This window comes from Periplaneta americana, chromosome 6 (assembly GCF_040183065.1).
Source record: "Periplaneta americana isolate PAMFEO1 chromosome 6, P.americana_PAMFEO1_priV1, whole genome shotgun sequence".
NCBI lineage: Eukaryota > Metazoa > Arthropoda > Insecta > Blattodea > Blattidae > Periplaneta > Periplaneta americana.
This window is the reverse complement of record NC_091122.1, coordinates 157,806,955-157,828,456: the sequence shown is the minus strand read 5'-3', so window position 1 is coordinate 157,828,456 and position 21,502 is coordinate 157,806,955. Positions and strand designations below refer to the sequence as shown.

The 21,502-nt window shown below is 34.5% G+C and overlaps 1 protein-coding gene across 8 annotated transcripts in view; it reads left to right on the top strand.

Annotated features, from left to right (window-relative positions):
- Positions 1 to 21,502, top strand: part of LOC138701967 (uncharacterized) — a 1,800,590-nt gene that overhangs the window by 843,582 nt on the left and 935,506 nt on the right. For all 8 annotated transcript variants that reach the window (XR_011332758.1, XR_011332755.1, XR_011332753.1 and 5 more), the window contains one exon: positions 7,540 to 7,572. The gene's annotated coding sequence lies outside the window, so the exon portion shown is untranslated. The remainder of the gene's footprint in view (positions 1 to 7,539; positions 7,573 to 21,502) is intronic.

The window sequence follows — 21,502 nt, the reverse complement described above, 5'->3', positions numbered from 1 at the left end:
TTTTTTTTAGTCAAAAAAGATATAAACCTAATTGCTTTTGCAATTTTGTGTTATTATTATTCAACAGTTTTTTTATAGCTATTTCTTTATTTATTTGTAGGAACTTTTCATTTATAAATTTCATCCGCATATCTTTTGTATTTTGACATTCAAGAACGATGTGAATGTAATCTTCTCTCCGTCCACATTATGGGCACGTGCCTTGAGGTATATTGCCTCTATTACTTCTTAATTTCCAAATCCCCAGTCTGAACCAGGCTAGTCCAAATCTTTCTTTCATATTCATATTTTCTATATATGTACTCCTTCCCCATATTTTTTATATTCATTAAAAAAATATTAGGGATCGCATTTCATTGTTACTACAAAGATCATTTTGCCTAGTTATACTTTTACATCTTGATTTAGAAACAATTACTTGAAAGTCTACGTAATAAAATTTAGTTTAGTTACTGAATTGTAATATCAAGTTGCAACAAAATACTGTAATCACTACATATTTTAATTTAAAAAGTTTGAAATCTCCGGGAGTGGAGGACATTCTGGAATCCGAGAAAAAAAATTCCCTCTCCGAGCCACCCCCTGAATTCATTACTGGGTGGAGTTCAGACACAATTAAAGGCAAGAACCTAAAAAAATTACTTTCATCCATTTACTTAAACAAATATAGGCCTATCAATTAACTCTTCTTTTACAGACAGAGATACACGCCACTATCTCAGCAGAGATTCGAAGTAAGGACTTCTCGAGTCGTGAGCAATACCTTAGCCCACCTCTGCTCACCTCCACCTCGAAAGAGCCCCTGCATGATGCTCTCTTTCCCTGTTATCGTTGCAACATGAACAGCACAAACAAACATGACCTAGGCCGGGAGTGCAGACAAAGAACCGATGTACTTGCGACCTACTTAGAGGGGCAACTCCATAACCTAGGACAAACCGTGCCTCCCACAGGGTACGACGACCTACTGCACACTGCAACTACACCTAGACTTTCCTTCCATGACTAATTGCACGGCGACTCCGTGACGTCACTGCCCATATACACTGTAATTTGGAGTTGCTGAAGACGTTAAGACTTGGTTTCGTTGTATTATTTCGGTCTGGTAAGCATTGTTGTGACGGGGGAGCCGTAGCGAAGTAAGCAGACTGTTTCCCATCAAAGAACCTGATTGTGAGATTCAATCCCTGGCATATGCGAACATAATTTGGAGTTTCATCTTCTCACGGTGGTCTGATAGATATGAATGCGAAGGCACTCCCGTAAAGTGCATTGAACATAATGTCCCATTTGTTGGTAATAGCGATGCACGCAAAAAAAATTGCACAGTTACTTACTTACTTACTAGCTTTTAAGGAACCCGGAGGTTCATTTCCGCTCTCACATAAGCCCGCTATTGGTCCCTAGCCTGAGCAAGATTAATCCAGTCTCCATCACCATATCCCACCTCCCTCAAATCCATTTTAATATTATCCTCCCATCTACGTCTCGACTTCCCCAAAGATCTTTTGCCCTCCGACCTCTCAACTAACACTCTATATGCATTTCTGGATTCGCCCATACGTGCTACATGCCCTGCCCATCTCAAACGTCTGGATTTAATGTCCCTAATTATGTCAGGTGAAGAATACAATGCGTGCACTTCTGTGTTGTGTAACTTTCTCCATTCTCCTGTAACTTCATCCCTCTTAGCCCCAAATATTTTCCTAAGCACCTTATTCTCAAACATCCTTAATCTCTGTTCCTCTCTCAAAATGAGAGTCCAAGTTTCACAACCATACAGAACGACCGGTAATATAACTGTTTTATAAATTCTAACTTTCAGATTTTTCGACAGCATGCTGGATAATAAAAGTTTCTCAACCGAATAATAACAGGCATTTCCCATATTTATTCTGTGTTTAATTTCCTCCCGAGTATCATTTATATTTGTTACTGTTGCTCCTAGATATTTGAACTTCTCCACCTCTTCAAAAGATAAATTTCCAATTTTTATATTTCCATTTCGTACAATATTCTCGTCATCAGACATAATCATATACTTTGTCTTTATTATTATTATTATTATTATTATTATTATTATTATTATTATTATTATTATTTTGGCCTCTGGCTATTGTTCAGCACACAAATATTAATAATAAATAAATAAATAAATAATAATAATTTATTATTATACATTTGAAGAATGTGATCCCGAAACTCGCTCAGTCCATTTGACCATTTTTAAAGTTAAGTTTGAGACCTCAATAATTATTATATTTTAAGCTTGTTTTCTTCCGAAACAGTGCCAGTCCTTGTCTAGAAGTTTGTGTTATTGTGCATGCGACTTGAAAAGTCACTCAGTCCGTAGGCCTGTGGACAAAAATTTCATAAAAATGGACTGAACGCGTTTTGGGATAACACTCTTCATTTTTACACTTTTTATGTAGACCTATGTATGTGCTTGTATATGTTTACTTATAATAATAACTCTATGTAATAGGCCTATTTAGTAATAAGAAGTTAGTAACAACGTAAATTAATTTTTCAACGTAACGATTCTGTGAACTGGGCAATGGCCGTCGATCGGCTCCAGACTGCCTCAGCGTGTGTAAGTCGGTGACGCCAAACCCCTCTGCACATATCGTGCAAGAGCCCAGCTTTGACAGAACTGACCCGTGTAGTATCAGATGCACCGTGTTCCAAAGGTTCATTTCCCAGGATGTACGCATTTCTACCGGGACGAACAATTTTCCTCCTCCGTTTTTTTTTTTTTTAGTTCAAAGGTCCATTGGCGGATATTTCAATTCCCATTAATATAACGTACACTTTTAGGAGCAAAGCGCTCAAATTGTAGATCACTTAGCCGTTTTCAACTTGACTGTGATATACTGTGGAAGATGGATGTATACGTTAACACCTGACTGATAAAAATAGTGATTAATTGAGAAATCGTGAAATTCTGGCATGGATACCGGGAGTATCTCGTAAAAACTGACATCCAACACTGAATTCATTCACCCAAATTTACTTGGATTCGCAGACTTGAAGTTCAGTTTCTCGTGTAAAAAACCGACACTGACTGTGGAATGTCTGTTAACAGCACTGGTAATTATTTTTAATATTATTTTTCGTTTATATTTTACGTAACGACTTTCGACATAGAATAGCCTACATCTTTCTCTGCAACGAGTATGTGAACCCGTCCGGGGATCAGTTGTAAAACAAAAGATAATAAAATTTCAAAAACTTATCGTAACAACACTATAAGCCAATGCTAATGTTATTACTATACCTGGTAAGGTTTATCTTGTCTCAGTGCAATAAAACCAAGTCCCTTCAAATGAGGGTGGAGATTATAGGAGGGTTGTAAATTTTCAGAATTCCTTTCAAAATCTTGTTATTGTACAGGCTACCGGAACTCAGTTTCTTGAAAGACAAGCTCAGTGACGGAACTACACAGTACGAAGAGAGATATTTTGTTACTTTATTTTGGACTACAGAATGTATCAACTAGTTCCTTCCGCCACTGGCATCGCTTCACTCCCCCCATCGCAATAACAACACAGACGAGGTAAGACATCTCCTTTCTCTCTCTTTTCACAGTGAGACAAGATTCATCACACAGGCTTTAAAAACCTTCAGGTCGCACAGCCAAGAGTTGCAGTAAAGGATGTGTGCAGTGTACCTTACTACTCGCCCAATAGGTCTGAATAGATTTAAGTATTCATAAATGGCCTATACCGTTATTAACATTTTGTGAGCGCATTTTAGAGATATATTATTTACATTTTTATTTTATTCACGAAATAGTCCTAATAAATGTCACTCGAAATCTGAGATTTTCCAAATAAGTTTACTTGCTTCGCTCGTGGAGATATTTGCAAATCTCAGACCTGTTGTGACATTACTGTAGATAAAATTTAATTGAATGTATTGTAAATCTTAAAAAAAAAAAACAAGACAATTGTTCAATGATAATACAGTAATACCACAGTCTACTATACTGTATACAGTCACGAAGCTTGAGTTTTGAGGGTGCTAGAAACAATATACTGTGCCGGTACTATTTTGCATTGCCTGTAATGAGGCGATATTAGTGACCCTAGTGGTGAGCAACTATCTAATGTTTGCATATTTACTATGTATTGAGCTTCGTTTTTTTTTTTTTTAAATTTTAGTAGGTTATTTTACGACGCTTTATCAACAGCTTAGGTTATTTAGCGTCTGAATGAGATGAAGGTGATAATGCCGGTGAAATGAATCCGGGGTCCAGCACCGAAAGTTATCCAGCATTTGCTCTTATTGGGTTGAGGGAAACCCCGGAAAAAACCTCAACCAAGTAACTTGTCCCGACCAGGAATCGAACCCGGGCCACCTGGTTTCGCGGCCAGACGTGCTAACCGTTACTCCACAGGTGTGGACTTTGAGCTTCGTGATTGTAGGCTATATACTAAACTGTGGTAATACAATAATACAATTTTTGGTTATACTAGAAGTAATATTTTTAAATTCAATTTGGTGGGAAATTTTTGCCCAACCTAGGTAATCCACGTTACAAAAATATATTGATAATGCTAAAGTTAAGTAGCACATTTTATAGTAACTTTTTCCTTCTGTAAATTAATTACTATGTCTCATGGTGAGTTGCCCCTAACGGACCATTAAGTTCGAAAGACGCGTTGCAAGAAACATCTTCAATGTTATTGGTCCGTTAAAGTATTCACTAATTTAGAGATTTGATTTCCCTCATACGAGTATAATAATATTTATTCCTCTGTTAGACAGACATCTTACGTACATTTTGTGTATTAGCGAGTAGTTTATACATTTTGATTAATCGTAATGTTACCTGTATGAGATTCAGGCATGCGATATTTTGTATGTAGGCCTATATACACGATAGTAAAATAATATTGCATATCTATGGCTAAAAAGTGATACCTCGTATCTGTACATTTGCAGGTAAATAAAAAAAACTGTTTTAGAAATTATTTTCTTAAATTTATCCTTCGAAGAGGTGGAAAAATTCAAATATCTTGGAGCAACAGTAACAAATATAAATGACACTCGGGAGGAAATTAAACGCAGAATAAATATGGGAAATGCGTGTTATTATTCGGTTGAGAAGCTCTTATCATCCAGTCTGCTGTCCAAAAATCTGAAAGTTAGAATTTATAAAACAGTTATATTACCGGTTCTTCTGTATGGTTGTCAAACTTGGACTCTCACTCTGAGAGAGGAACATAGGTTCAGGGTGTTTGAGAATAAGGTGCTAAGGAAAATATTTGGGGCTAAGCGGGATGAAGTTACAGGAGAATGGAGAAAGTTACACAACACAGAACTGCACGCATTGTATTCTTCATCTGACATAATTAGGAACATTAAATCCAGACGTTTGAGATGGGCAGGGCATGTAGCACGTATGGGCGAATCCAGAAATGCATATAGAGTGTTAGTTGGGAGACCGGAGGGAAAAAGACCTTTAGGGAGGCCGAGACGTAGATGGGAGGATAATATTAAAATGGATTTGAGGGAGGTGGGGTATGATGATAGAGACTGGATTAATCTTGCACAGGATAGGGACCGCTGGCTGGCTTATGTTAGGGCGGCAATGAACCTTCGGGTTCCTTAAAAGCCATTTGTAAGTAAGTAAGACAGACTTCTTATAAATGTTTCTGCTTTGCAAGATCTTCTATTCGAGAACAAAATATTAGTACACTGTCCAATTTTGTGAACATAATAATAATAATGTGGTTAATCTAAATAGTAATAATGTAGTTAAACTAAATTACCAATTTTGTAGATATGAGGTATCTCTTCTTAGCCTCGATATACGGTAATTTGATTACTTATTTATTTACTTATGTGTTTATTTATTTATTTACTTACTTATTTATTAATTAATTTTTCTATTAGCGAAATTATTTATTTCTTTGTTACAGACTCTAGTTCATCGTCTGACGACGAGGTTATGTGCTCTGTAGTTTACCTTTTTATTTTCTATAAAATCAGTGCACTCGTGCGCTATTTCTAATAGCCTAACAAATAGACATATTTATCATTCTGACTGAAACTTCTGTTCCTGATTTCTTTCTGTTTCATATTAGTCTAAATTTATTGAAAATTTTAACAACAATAAAAGTAATTTCTCACATCAGTCAAGCAGCCGATATTCACTTTTTATTCATTCACGTACTATTGCGTCACTTGTGAAATCCAAAGATGCTTGGTTAACGATCCAATAACTAGTGGCCCGTTAAATTCCTCTTCTACAACCCGACAATCCACTAACTTCAAAGGTCCACTAACTAATGAAGGAATACATTATTTATAGGTCTGTTTTCTTGCAACCCAGCTTAAGAGAACTCTAATTTTAATCAATATTTCATTATATGCGAGCTCATTAACTTGCTTAATGATTTTTTATTTAAGTATTATTGTCAATGGTAATACAGTTATTATTTTTATGTGAACATAATAAGAATGTAGTGATTTCTGATTAAATAAATAAATAAATAAACAAAGAAACAAGCGAGCAAGCGAACAATTAGAGAGAGAGAGAGAGAGAGAGAGAGAGAGAGAGAGAGAAGGAAAGAAAGAAAGAAGCAAAGAAATAAAGAAATAAATAGGGATAGAAATAAAGAAATAAATACATAAGAAAATTAAGTAATCAAAAATAATAAATAAATAAATGAATTGTGAAGAAATAAAACAAGTAATTTTCAAAAATATTTCATAAAATTGTACCTTACGTCACACGATGTTGAGACTGCCGCACAAAAGTAAAAAACTATCGAAAACAGAAGAAGGACTAGGGACTACGCAGAGTAGGATTCACAAAGGCCGAGAAAATTCGAAAAAGATCGCCAGCATTTAACTTGTCGGTGTGACGTTTACGCAAAATTTGCTGTTAAGCCATAGCTTGAACCCCAGTCATTTTCAAATTAAAAATAAAATAAAAATAATTTATATTTAAGACCATAGAGATTACTAACCTTTGAAAACCGTTTTTGAAAGGGGGGTTGAATGGTAGTATGCATCGTAATGTGTGATAATCCGGTCATAAAAGAACATTGAACGGAGACTGTCTTGGAGTTAGGCCTAAATTAGGTCTATTTTTATGTAAATCCATATCCATTACGCCCACGTATAAGACCAATAAAGAGATCAATAAATCCTACGTAGGGCTATCAGTGGTTGTGGACTACTCTTTTCAAAGTGTTTACAAACACCGCGTGACTTTCCTTGTGAGAATGTAGCCCTGCAAGCCGTTGTTTTCGTGCTTAGTAACAGGGAGTTCCCATGCTTAAGCCTCGGGTAGGCTAATTAAAAATTTATTTCTGTTCTACACGATTTTTCTATTTTATTCAGTGCCTCTTTGAAACATCGATGTAAGCTTAGAGAATTATTTTCTTTATGAAGTACTATCTGTCTCTTTATAAACTTGTCAGTGTTTGTTACTATTGCATGGAAATTAATTGGTTGCTTGGTTGAAATTTTCTGTTACGTTTTATCCGTATCAGCTGACGTAAGTGGTACATTATCTGTTTGCAGATCCTGAAGGCTATCCAGTATTGCGTCAGTTAGGTGAGTACAATTGACAAATATCTTTTACAATATCTTCAAGTGACATTATATAACATTCTCAGCCTTTATATATATCATGTATAGTAAATATGTATATTAAATAGTTTTTTATAAAAAATTACTTGCACAAAAGAAAACGCTAATAATTTCTTAATTCAAATAAACGCACGTATACAAACAAAACTCGCCAAGCGTACTGTATTCACACATGCATACATACATATATACATACATACATACATACATACATACAGTCGTACAAACGTATGCATGCATACATACATACATACAGTCGTACAAACGTATGCATGCATACATACACACATACGTACATACAGATTAAGAAGTACCATTATTATCTTGGCAGTTACACATAGTAGATGAACTACACTAGTCCATATTTAATCTAGAATGGCAACATAATAATATATAATGTAAATGGATTATGTACTTGAAGGTAAACCTAGGCATGTAGTATTACTTTCCATTTGTAATGGAACATGCTGCTCAAAAAAAGGCATACGTACATACATACATACATACATACATACATACATACATACATACATACACACATACATACATACATACATACATACATACATACATAGCATACACACCTGTGGAGTAACAGTTAATGCGTCTGGCCGCGAAACCAGGTGGCCCGGGTTCGATTTCCGGTCGGGGCAAGTTACCTGATTGCGGTTTCTTCCGGGGTTTTCCCTCAACTCAATATGAGTAAATGTGGGTAACTTTCGGTGCTGAACCCCGGATTCATTTCACAGACATTATCACCTTCATCTCATTCAGACGCTAAATAACCTAAGATGTTGATAAAGCGTCCTAAAATAACCTATTAAAATAAAAAAATACATGCATAGCACATGTAGGCCTACTCATTGTAGAGTACAATGAACGGTATTCAGAATAGTTTGGAATTTTGGCGCAGAGACTATTGCCACTCAGGATTATGATCTGTAATAGAGTGATTGGCCAGTGTTTGGCAGGGTACAGGTTAATTTTAAGCAATCGCAATCACTAAGCTAATATAATCGAACTTAATATTAACCAAACGGGAATGTATGAGAAATGAGCGTTCTCAACAGGACTGTGGAATTGGTGTCAAAAGTAATTATGGATGAATTAAAAAGTCTGAAGAAATTCTGGACTGAAACAGTCGGCAGCAGTTCGAGATACAGTTGGATTCGAAGAAAGTCAGTTTGGAAACGGAGTAGGAATAATTTGTATAGCAGTCAGCAGAAATATGGGATGGAGTCGGGAACAATACTTGGTGAAATGGAGTCGGAAGTATTTGTACTTTTCGGCAGAAATGCTCGGGAGAAATTCTGGATGAAGTCGGAGACAATTCTGAGTGAAGTCGGAGTCGGAAGCAATTCTGGGTGAAGGCGGAATATGAAGAGATTGTTGGTGAAATAAAAGTGGGAAACAAATGCGGGTGAAGTCGAAGTATTAAACAGTTTTGAGTGAAGTGTAAGTCGAAAAAAGCAGTGGAATTGAGAAGCAATTGTGGGAAAAGTCGAAGTAAAAACTATTGTCGGTGACATCGAAGTAGGAATCAATTATAGGTGAAGTAAAAGTGGGAAGAAATTGTAAATGAAGTGGAAGGTGGAAACAATTATGGGTGATGTGGAAGGTTGAAACAATTGTAAAGGAAGTGGAAGATGGAAACAATATTGTGGATGAAGTGTAAGGTGGAAACAATTATTGTGGATGAAGTGGAAAGTGGAAACAATTGTGGGTGAAATGGAAGGTTGAAACAATTGTGGAGGAAGTGGAATATGGAAACAATTGTGGATGAAGTGTAAGGTGGAAACAATTATTGTAGATGAAGTGGAAACAATTGTGGGTGATATGGAAGGTTGAAACAATTGTGGAGGAAGTGGAATATGGAAACAATTGTGGATGAAGTGTAAGGTGGAAACAATTATTGTGGATGAAGTGGAAAGTGGAAACATTTGTGGGTGATATGGAAGATTGAAACAATTGTGGAGGAAGTGGAAGATGGAAACAATTGTGGATGAAGTGTAAGGTGGAAACAATTATTGTGGATGAAGTGGAAAGTGAAAACATTTGTGGGTGATATGGAAGGTTGAAACAATTGTGGAGGAAATGGAAGATGGAAACAATTGTGGGTGAAGTCTAAGGTGGAAACAAGCATTTTGGATTAAGTGGAAAGTGGAAAAAATTGTGGGTGATATGGAACGTTGAAACAATTGTGGAGGAAATGGAAGATGGAAACAATTGTGGATGAAGTGTAAGGTGGAAAAAATTATTGTGAATGAAGTGGAAAGTGGAAACAATTGTGGGTGATATGGAAGGTTAAAACAATTGTGGAGGAAGTAGAAGATGAAAACAATTGTGAATGAAGTGTAAGGTGGAAACAATTATTGTGAATGAAGTGGAAAGTGGAAACAATTGTGAATGATATGGAAGGTTGAAATTGTGGAGAAAGTGGAAGTTGGAAACAATTGTGAGTGATATGGAAGGTTGAAACAATTGTGGAGGAGGTGGAAGTTGGAAACAAGTGTGTGTGGTATGGAAAGTTGAAACAATTGTGGAGGAAGTGGAAGTTGGAAACAATTATTGTGGGTGAAGTGCAAGGTGGAAACAATTATTGTCGATGGATTAGATGGAGGAAACAATTGTGAATGAAGTGGAAAGTGGAAACAATTGTGGGTGAAGTGGAAGGTGGAAACAATGTTGGTGAGGAAAATGAAAAGAATTTTGGGTAAAGTGGAAGATGAAAACAATTAGGCCTATGCGTGATGTGTAAACAATTGTGGGTGAAATGGAAGATAGAAACAATTATAGGTGAAGTGTAAGGTGAAAACAATTAGATCTGTGCGTGAAGTGGAAGGTGGAAACTGTTGTTGGTTAAGTAAAAGGTGGAAGCTGTTGTGCGTGATGTGAAAGATGGAAACAAGACATTATTGAGGGTGAAGTGAAAGATGGAAGCAAGTGGGTGAGTAGTAGAAGTAGAAGACATGTGGTAAAGTTGAAGTTGGAAACATTTGTGGGTGAAATCTAAGTCGGAAACAGTTGTAGGTGAAATCGATATAGGAAATAATATGGGTGAAGTGGAAGTCGGAAAGAATTGTGTGTAAAGTCGAAGTAAAAACTATTGTGGGTGAAATCGAATTCGGAAACATTTGTGGGTTAATCGATGTAGAAAACAATTGTGAGCGAAAACTAAGCAGGAATCTGTTGTAGCGAAAACATTTCTGCGTAGATTCTGGCGAAAATAAATTGACTCTGTCGTCCATTCGTTTAATAAAATACTAACACTTTTCTTCCATATTAGTAGCCAGTAATATCACAGAAGAAGACCGGTACTCATAATGACGGGAAGCTGAGTGAACACCTGGACTGGAAGTTCTGGAAGTTTGGTAACGAGAGTAGGCCCTAATCCCGCCAACAGCCGGGATCGAACCCGGGACATTCTAGTCCATAGCCAGTAAAGTAGCACGTGACTACCGTAATTAGTACTGAAAATAATAGCTAATTTCAAGGGGATAGCCAAAACCTGAAAATTGAATTTTAGGGAGCAAATGTTTTTATGTCTGTCAATGGATGTCTTAGGATGTCTAGTTTGATATTCCAAAATTATTTAGCCAAATGCAAATTGTAAATTGGTAAAAAAATATTTTCTCTATGTGTATAATAGAGACGTTCATATTTGTGATACTTCATAGACTACTTCTCTTTCTCAAATATTCAATTTTACAATTTTTATGTTTTAATAGTAAAATATTAACCGAATTCAAGCAAATTTTTCAGTGCATTATTAATGGCTATTTAAATAATTTTACGCATTGGAATTATTCTAGCATTGTTGTCATTGGAGGTACAAATTTTATTCAGCTATTTTTTTATATTTTAAACGTAGGGTTATCATATTAAAAAAAAAACTTACTGAACAAAATTCCAAGAAATTTTGGACAAAACTTCTCTATTTACGTATGAAATAAAATCTAAATATTACATGAAAATGCATGGAATAGGAAAAACATTTTCTGAGATATTGAGTGTCGTCTTTAAGATGAGAAGTGTGTAGCTCGTATAACATACGCGTAGGCATATATAAATTAAATATTTATGACGAAAAACCCTTTTGAACAAATGATGTTTGGTATTCAATCTTACGTTTTCCTTTCGAATTGCTGTTCCTGATGTTCCACAGTTAATTCCGAATATTGCTTTCTGGTCTCTCGACAATTCGTCTCTATAAATTGTTTTGTTTCACATAGTTTGTTTACGAGTTTACTTTAACAGATACGGGTAGAAAAGTTAAATAAAATAAATTTATCTCCGTCGCTGAGCAAACTCTCTGTGGGCACAAGAAACTTTATTTAATAATACGAAAAAGGAAAAATTTCTCATACGACAGAGCATACCACTTTTTACTCAGGAAAATTTGCTTCGGAGGTACGGTTCTTCTCCTTCGCCTTGGTTCGATTTTTGTCGTTGATAGTTCATCTCTCAATGACACCATGTGTTTGGGCCCTTGTTACCTCCTGTCCTGTGTTGTTTCAGCAGTGACTTTATGGCGTGCTAATCACAAAATGAAGGAAGCTTGTAAAGTGAGCCTGTTGTTAGTGTCTACTCTTCTCTATATCACATTTGATTGTAAGTCGATATGAAGGCAAACTGACAAAGAAAAAAATTATTGCTTTATCTTTATTATTATGACCTCTTGTTTTTTCTACTGCTGAGGAAAGAGTATGAAAATAGCTGGAAGTGTCTGAGGTCAGAAGCATAGACAAGATAAAGGGAAGAAATGAAAGAGATGATGTGGTAGGAACTAACAAAGGAACGAAACAACTGCCAGATATTAGTGAGTGTCAGGACAGAAGAGATATAGTTTTTGAGAAGATATTAGAAGAATGTGGAAAAATGAAGGACGGATTAGAAAGGGCGGTGGAAATAGTGAGGAAGAAGAGTGTCAAAAAGTGAGTGTCAAAAAGTCAGAGGTGAAAAAATGTGATAGGATAAGAATAGAAAAGAGAGTGTCAAGTGTCAGTAGAGAGCAGAGTACAGAGGTGAGGCTACCTGGAGAGAAATAAAAAATAGGTTGCAGCCGCCAAATTACTCTTCAAGGAACGACCACTCATAAAAATTGAGGGAAAGAAGACAGAGGACGGACACTGGAAAGCTTTCTTTTCTCAATCGTACTATCAGGGACTGGAATGCTTTATCTGTAGACTTATAAAGGCTTAAAAATAGGCTTAAGGACTTTACTAATAGATGGTAGTATATTATGCACACTATTTAAAGAGTGTAATTGATGTTTTGTTATTTGAAGTGTTGTATCAGTGAAGAAGTGGATTGTGTCAGTGAAGTGTGTTGTGTCAGTGAAGTGTGTTGTGTCAGTGAAGTGAGTTTGTGTCAGTGAAGTGAGTTGTATTTTTTATATTTTTTGGGTTATTTTACGACGCTGTATCAACATCTAGGTTATTTACCTTCTGAATGATATGAAGGTGATAATGCCGGTGAAATGAGTCCGGGGTCCAGCACCGAAAGTTACCCAGAATTTGCTCGTATTGGGTTGAGGGAAGACCCCGGAAAAAACCTCAATCAGGTAACTTGCCCCGACCGGGATTCGAACCCGGGCCACCTGGTTTCGCAGCCAGACGCGCTGACCGTTACTCCACAGGTGTGGACAAGTGAGTTGTATCAGTGAAGAAGTGTGTTGTGTCAGTGAAGTGTATTGTGTCAGTGAAGTATGTTTGTGCCAGTGAAGTTTTATAGTTTCTAGTGGTAGAGCAAAATATTTGAACAGTGAAATGTTTTTGAAGTGTTAGTGAAATCAGGACAGTATCAGTGAAATGTTTTTGAAGTGTTAGTGAAATAAGGATAGTATCAGTGAAATCTGTCGTAGTTCCAGTACAGTGAGTGAGTTGACAGCGAAATGAGTGTAGTGCTGAAAGGTACTTGTGCATGTATGAACATAGCATACTCGTGGGTTTTAGTTCGAACTTAGGGTTAAGATACAAATTAGATTTACTTTAAATGTTATTTTAAGTGATCGTGTTTCACGTAATTTAGGATGCTTCTTGTTAATTTTCTTATATTATCGTTATTATTATTATTAGCATTAATTATTATTAGTATTATTATTAATTTATTATTAATTGTGTTTATTATTAATTGTCCTTATTGAGTGTAAATAGTTACCACTGCCACCGAGTATTTACGCATTTGCAGTGTGAATGCATACATACATACATACATACACGTGCATACAAAGCGTGAAGATTGTACTAAAATAGATATGGAAGCAATGGATTAAAGTGAACGAACATCTGAACGAATGAGAAGTGGAAAAAGAGAGTAATTAGTAGTGAAATTGAGTAAATTGGATAATTAATGTGAATCAATATTGTGAGCTGGGAGTAATATCAGAGGTATTATAAATGTAGGAATGTTGATATAAGTATACGGAGAGAGGCAATGAAAGAGGGAATTTAGGAGTGATACGAAGAGAATGAGGTAAGTACGTATATGGTGGAGAGAATAGTTTGAAAATAATAAGTGATGTAAGTATTTAGTATTTATGGCTACATAAAATACAAAATGAATATGTATTATGGATGTAGCGCACACCCGTTTGGGAAAGCTCGTGTTGGGGCTGGTTCCTACAAATAACTATTTTGTACTAAAGAACGTAACGAAGTTTCAATAAAATTACAAAACCTATAAAATTATTAAGAAACAGAGATAATTACGAAGATAAAAGTAGAGAATCAAGTCAAGAACAGAATTTAAGTTGAATTAAAAAATTAGTATATTGAAATTAAAAGAAAGAAAAAAGAAAACGGGGACATGAATACTAAATAATTTGCTTAATTTTTGTCTTAAATTTATTAAACTCAAAATATCGTAGGGCAGGATTTATTATCAAAATAAAATTGTATAACCTTAGCCCGTAACTCTTAAAATTTTCAAGAAATCACTGTCACATTTTTAACAATAAATAGGCTATGATGTTATTAATTTTTCACGAAAAAAAAAAATGAAAATATTTCACCAAAATTTAGTTCTGAACATAGCATTTCATAAATTCTCATTTTATATGGTTTTCAATACTATAAACCATTTTATTTATTCCTCCAAATTAGTACAGCTGCTTTTAAGTCATTTTTTATAAGTTACTATGATGTTATATTAATTTACACATTACTGTATTTGGAATGTTTGTGGACTAGCGAGAAATTGAATTGTTAATATCTTCAATTTCATTAAATAAATTTATAGCCTATGTGTATGAATTAATCAACCTAATTATATTTGTATTTTATAATTTTGAAATATATATATATAAAAATTGTCCTAATTTTCACGTGCGATATTATTCTTCTCTAGTGTTAATATTATATTATATAATTCCATTGCCGCTATGTTTTAAATTTTAGTTCCTATTTTATTTTCTATATTTCTCTTATGTTAATATTGTATTATATAATTTCTGTAACTGTAATTTTAATTTTACTTCCTATTTTATTTTATTTTATATTATCTTATAGGCCTATTAATATTATATCTGAAATGGCACCGAACACGAGCGCTGCTCATTCGGTCTCAAATTTTGTTAATACTACTGTATCTCCTTTTTTATATTGATTGTATTATTTTATTTCTATTTCTCTTGTTTGTTTATTATATTCTTTATTCTGTATATTTAAATTTAAATACATAAATAAATAAATAAATTGTTAAAAAATGTATTCTCACTCTTTTCTACCAAAGGTCACCACCAGAGACCGGAACTTTGGCAGAATGTCTTTTTAAATGTGTTAAATCTATCTTCATTTTGAAAGTAAATCTGTACGAATTATACCTTTGTGATTGAAACGTCACAGTTTTATGTTGCCCTTTTCTGCTTTTTAAATATAAATGCCTAATTTACAAAATAACTGCTTTTTTGCCTTTATTTGATTGTTTATCTATTATTTATTAATTTATTATTAAAAATTGCCTACAGGTATATTTTAATTTACTTCTATAACCGCTACAATGAAAGTGACTTCACCGAATGTATATTATTGTCTTTCAGTCAGTTCATATTCTCTTTGCAACAATGAGTGCTGCCGTGCAAAAATGTGTAACAGTAAGCGTTGTAATTATCGCTTGTGTTTATTTGACAAGGCAACAATGAGTGCGGATCTAATGTTATTTTTAACGGTTATTTTTCTTTCAGTTTTCATTGCGACGTTGTTGTAGCTAGCTAAATATTTCATATCGCAACATATCAGTACAACCAAACACAAAAATGCACTTTCCAAGGCTACTAGGAAGAAGATTTCTTTGCTTCCAGCAGTAATTGCAACATCGAATCGAAAATCTCAATTTGCATTCGACTTATGCAAAGCTTTTCTTGCTGCCGAAATCCCTTTGTTGAAATTGCAAGGTTGTGGGTCTAGTGCAAGGTTTTTGTAATTGTCTTTTGTTGCGTATTTTAGCTATTTATAATGCCTTTTTGCCAGACTATTTTAATGATTCATAATGCCTAAACTTAAGGCATGTGACTCGGTTAAGAGAGAAGTTTTATATGATATTCTTATTGAATTTGGTATTCCCAAGAAACTAGTTCGATTAATTAAAATGTGTCTCAGTGAAACGTACAGCAGAGTTCGTGTAGGTCAGTTTCTGTCAGATGGGTTTCCAATTCACTGTGGGCTAAAGCAAGGAGATGCACTATCACCTTTACTTTTTAACTTTGCTCTAGAATATGCCATTAGGAAAGTCCAGGATAACAGAGAGGGCTTGGAATTGAACGGGTTACATCAGCTGCTTGTCTATGCGGATGATGTGAATATGTTAGGAGAAAATCGACAAACGATTAGGGAAAACACGGGAATTTTACTGGAAGCAAGTAAAGATATAGGTTTGGAAGTAAATCCCGAAAAGACAAAGTATATGATTATGTCTCGTGACCAGAATATTGTACGAAATGGAAATATAAAAATTGGAGATTTATCCTTCGAAGAGGTGGAAAAATTCAAATATCTTGAAGCAACAGTAACAAATATAAATGGTACTCGGGAGGAAATTAAACACAGAATAAATATGGGAAATGCGTGTTATTATTCGGTTGAGAAGCTTTTATCATCCAGTCTGTTGTCAAAAAATCTGAATATTCGAATTTATAAAACAGTTATATTACCGGTTGTTCTTTATGGTTGTGAAACTTGGACTCTCACTTTGAGAGAGGAACTAGGTTAAGGGTGTTTGAGAATAAGGTACTTAGGAAAATATTTGGGGCTAAGAGGGATGAAGTTACAGGAGAATGGAGAACGTTACACAACACAGAACTGCACGCATTGTATTCTTCACCTGACATAATTAGGAACATTAAATCCAGACGTTTGAGATGGGCAGGGCATGTAGCGCATATGGGCGAATCCATAAATGCATATAGAGTGTTAGTTGGGAAGTCGGAGGGAAAAAGACCTTTAGGGAGGCCGAGACGTAGATGGGAAGATAATATTAAAATGGATTTGAGGGAGGTGGGATATGATGATAGAGAATTGATTAATCTTGCTCAGGATAGGGATCAATGGCGGGTTTATGTGAGGGCGGCAATGAACCTCCGGATTCCTTAAAAGCCAGTAAGTAAGTAAGTATGCCTAAACGTCTGGCCTCTGGTCACCACACTCGCTGTATTGGTAACATCTGCTACCAAGAGTAGAGAACTGTATAATGGAAGAACTGGATGAAATAATAATATGATTTCGCCGTTATTCGTCTTTATTCATGAGTATGAGATGTCTTATATATAGTGAATGTTATACCAACGGTTTTACTTCCTCATTGAATTGAAATCGCACTCATAATTTTCCGTACCAAAACTCCATCGCCCCCCGCCTGGTTTCCATCCCGCGACATCTGAGTCCAGAGGCAGGCGCGGTACCTACAAGAGTACTAGATCGACGAGGTCGACCCGTTTTGCAAGTTATTCTTATAAAATCCGGTTGCGTATCAATTATTGAACATTTATTACAATCGGGGTATCTTTAGGTTGGGGACGACATTTGGATGGTCTCAAAAACATTTTTGCAATTTCCAGTGCACGACAAGATGAGAACGTCGGTTGGCGTGTGGTATTCCAGAACCCGTCAATTGTAACGAACATTTCCAGTTCGGTGTCGCTGGAGAAGAAAGGATCTTCCTTACCCTTCCTCTTCCAGCGTTTTATTATCAATCTTATAGGGGCGAAGGGGAGCTGCGTGTCTTTCTGCAGCATCTTCTCCAGGCTGCAGCAGGAAATGAAAGGTCTGGAGCTGGAATCGCACAAGGGGATGGGGCTAAAACCGTTGCAACTCTGGGCCGCTTCTCTTACATTCTGTTCTTACTATAAGATGTTTTTATTTATCATTGTCTGTGACATCTTATACAAGGAGACCGCCCACTTCGAAGGTAACAAGTTACGACTTTATTTTTGGTGCCTTTGTCAGGGTTTGAAAACCTCCAGCTTTCGTAATGTTGTCTTTTTTTCTTCTTGAAAGTATTTGATTTTATTTCTTACTGGATAATTTATTTACTTGAATAAAAATTGGGATGATACCCATCCTAATGCTAATAATAATAATAGAGTAATAATAATAATAATAATAATAATAATAATAATAATAATAATGATAATAATAATAATAGTAATAATAATAATAGTAATGATTTATTTTAGCTGGCAGAGTTAAGGCTGTAAGGCCTTCTCTTCCACTCAACCAGCAAAAAGTATACATACATTAGTCCCTCCTAAGTACTAAGTACAATATAGACCTTAAGTGCAGGGTCGCTTATTTGTCACTTTCGCTAGTTTGCCAGAGGGGGGACGATATGTATGAACTTACAAAGAATTCAACAATTTGATTTAGATAAGAGCTACATGTATACAAAAGTTATTTACGAATTAAACAAAATACTATGAACTATTAATTAAACACTGAAATTCAAACTATGTAGCAGAATTAAGCTAAAATACATAGAATGTTAATATATTTCAAATAATGTTAGATAATAGAAAGAGATTATTATGAGACAATTTTGAAAATACAGCACTATCAGGATGCATGTCTAAAGGAAGGAGCAACAATGTAGACAGTGATAGTTTAAGTCAGTATGATTGGAGTGAAATGCTAAGAAGGTTATCTTTTATGCTGTTTTTAAAAGTGTTTATTGTCTTACAGCCCCTAATACTTTGTGACAGGGAATTCCATTGTCGCGAGATGTATACTGTAAAAGATAATGAATAACGAGATGTTCTATGAAGAATAATGACATCTCTTTGATTAAAAATTGGTTTGATTCCAACCTATTTGTCTTAAATAGTGCTAAAACTACGGTTGTACCATTTTCGTTAACATCTGTTGGTATGAAATCTTCTGATTCGCTCTTGTTCTTCTAATAGTTGTAACTGTCCTATTCTAAATGAATCTCCTCAAGTTAAGTATCTCGGAATAATAAATCGACCAACAGTTACTTTGGGATAAACATGTTCGTTTTCTTTGCAATAGATTAAGAAAAATTATTCACTATTTTGTTATCCTACGAAATTACTTGACTATCCATACTTCACGAATGATTTACCACGCATTAGTGCAATCTATGGTATTATAGAATGAGGGTGTGCTTTTAGTACATTCCTCATGTCAATAACACTGCTATAGAAAATAATAGTATATTTATTTTATATTTAATAAATTGTTCTTTCCCTACAGTAGTTCTTTCTTTCGTTTTTGCTTACATACCGAGTAAATTTATTTAATCCTCCTTTGAATTTAATCATTCTGTCTGTCTGTCTCTGTCTGTTTACTTATTTATTATTTGTTTATTAGTTTATTTATTTATTCGTTTATTTATTCATTTCCTCTGATCTACCTTCCTATATTCCTTACTTCTTTCTGCCTTTACTTCTTTCTTTTGCTTTTTCTTTCATCTTGTCATTCTTTACTTGTCTTAATAAGTATTTTGGTCATCCCTTAGAACTGTTGTATTCTGAATTTAAAGTATTTGGTCTATATCAAATTTATAACAATATCTTTTTGAATTTTGTACATAAAAACCGTAATAAACTCGTATTTAATTTGTATTCACATAAATATAAAACCAAAAGATCAGACAACATATGGTTGACAGAGCCTAAATGTACTACAACTGTAGCTTATAATCATAGTGGCAACTTTGGTCCAAGGCTCTATAACAAGATAATAACTAAATTACCAAACATTCAAATTGCTAATGTTCCTAATTTATTTAATGAATTAAAAATTATTGTTTAGGGAGGCAATATAAAGTTTCAATTGCTGTAATATCCGTTTTTTTTTCTTTTTTTTCTTTTTACATTTTATTCTGTTATTTAAATAAATGCCGTAAAATTATGTAGAATGCCCCTGAGCACGAGTATGTAGGCCTACTCTTTCTGTGGGTGCTAGAGTGATATATATATATATATATATATATATATATATATATACATATAAACAATATGTATCTTTATTCTAGCGTCGGTCTCGGTAGCGTAGTCTGTATAGCGCTGGTCTTCTGTGCTCGAGGTTGCGGGTTCGATCCCGGCCTAGTTCGATGGCATTTAAGTGTGTTTAAATGCGACAGACTTATGTCAGTAGACTTACTGGTTTGTAAAACAACTCCTGAGGGACAAAATTTCCGCACACCGGCCACGCTGATATAACCTCTACAGTTGCGAGCGTCGTTAAATAAACCATAATTTTTTTCTTTATTCTAACAGTAAAAAAATATTATTATTATTATTAAATTATTATTATTATTAAATTATTATTAAATTATCAGTATTATTAAATTATTATTATTATTATTATTATTATTATTATTATTATTATTATTATTAAATTATTATTATTATTATTACTATTATTAAATTATTATTATTATTATTATTATTATTATTATTATTATCATTATTATTATTCCTACACGAGTTCCACATAGACTGTTGATTTCTGGAGTTGCCCACAATGGTAAAGTCCTGAGGATGGTCCATTTACTTAAGGAGAGGGGAAGGTTTTAATATGATAGAAAACTAATATATTTACAAACAATTTCTTTTTTGCTTTGAAATATTAGACGTATTTGATGTGTGAAAAATATATTACATAAAACTTAATGCGTATTTATGGCTTTGTTATCTACTGTAACGCCAATTTTAAAACTCTGATGCACAGCGTTGTAAATGACATTAAATCTTGATTGCAATTTCCTGCAAATTTATTTATTTATTTTTTTTTGCTTTATTCTCATTCAAAAAGTTAAATATCTTATATCTTCGGAACTATTAATGCTGCATGCATGATATTTGGTGCACATATTGAGAAAACCAGCAAAAAGTTGCATATCCGCATAAACAAGGAGCTGATGTAACCCGTTCAATTCCAAACCCTCTCTGTTATCCTGTACTTTCCTAATGGGATATTCTAGAGCAAAGTTAAAAAGTAAACGTGATAGTGCATCTCCTTGCTTTAGCCTGCAGTGAATTGGAAAAAGCATCTGACAGAAACTGACCTATACGGACTCTGCTGTACGTTTTACTGAGACACATTTTAATTCTGCAGTGCCTGGGAAAAGTGACATAAGTCAGTTTCCACAAACCTTTTTTGATAATTTATTGACAACTTACACTGGTTTATGCCGATTTGATTTTTTCTGTACGAATTATTGTAATGGGAGAAATACTTATGTATTTTTGTCCAAGCGAGCAGATGTTCCGTAAGTTGTCAATAAATGATCAAAAAAGGTTTATGGAAACTGACTTGTGTCACTTTTCCCGAGCACTGCAGAATTAATCGAACTAGTTTCTTGGGAATACCAAATGCAATAAGAATATTATACAAAACTTCTCTCTTAACCGAGTCATATGCCTTTTTGAAATCTTTGA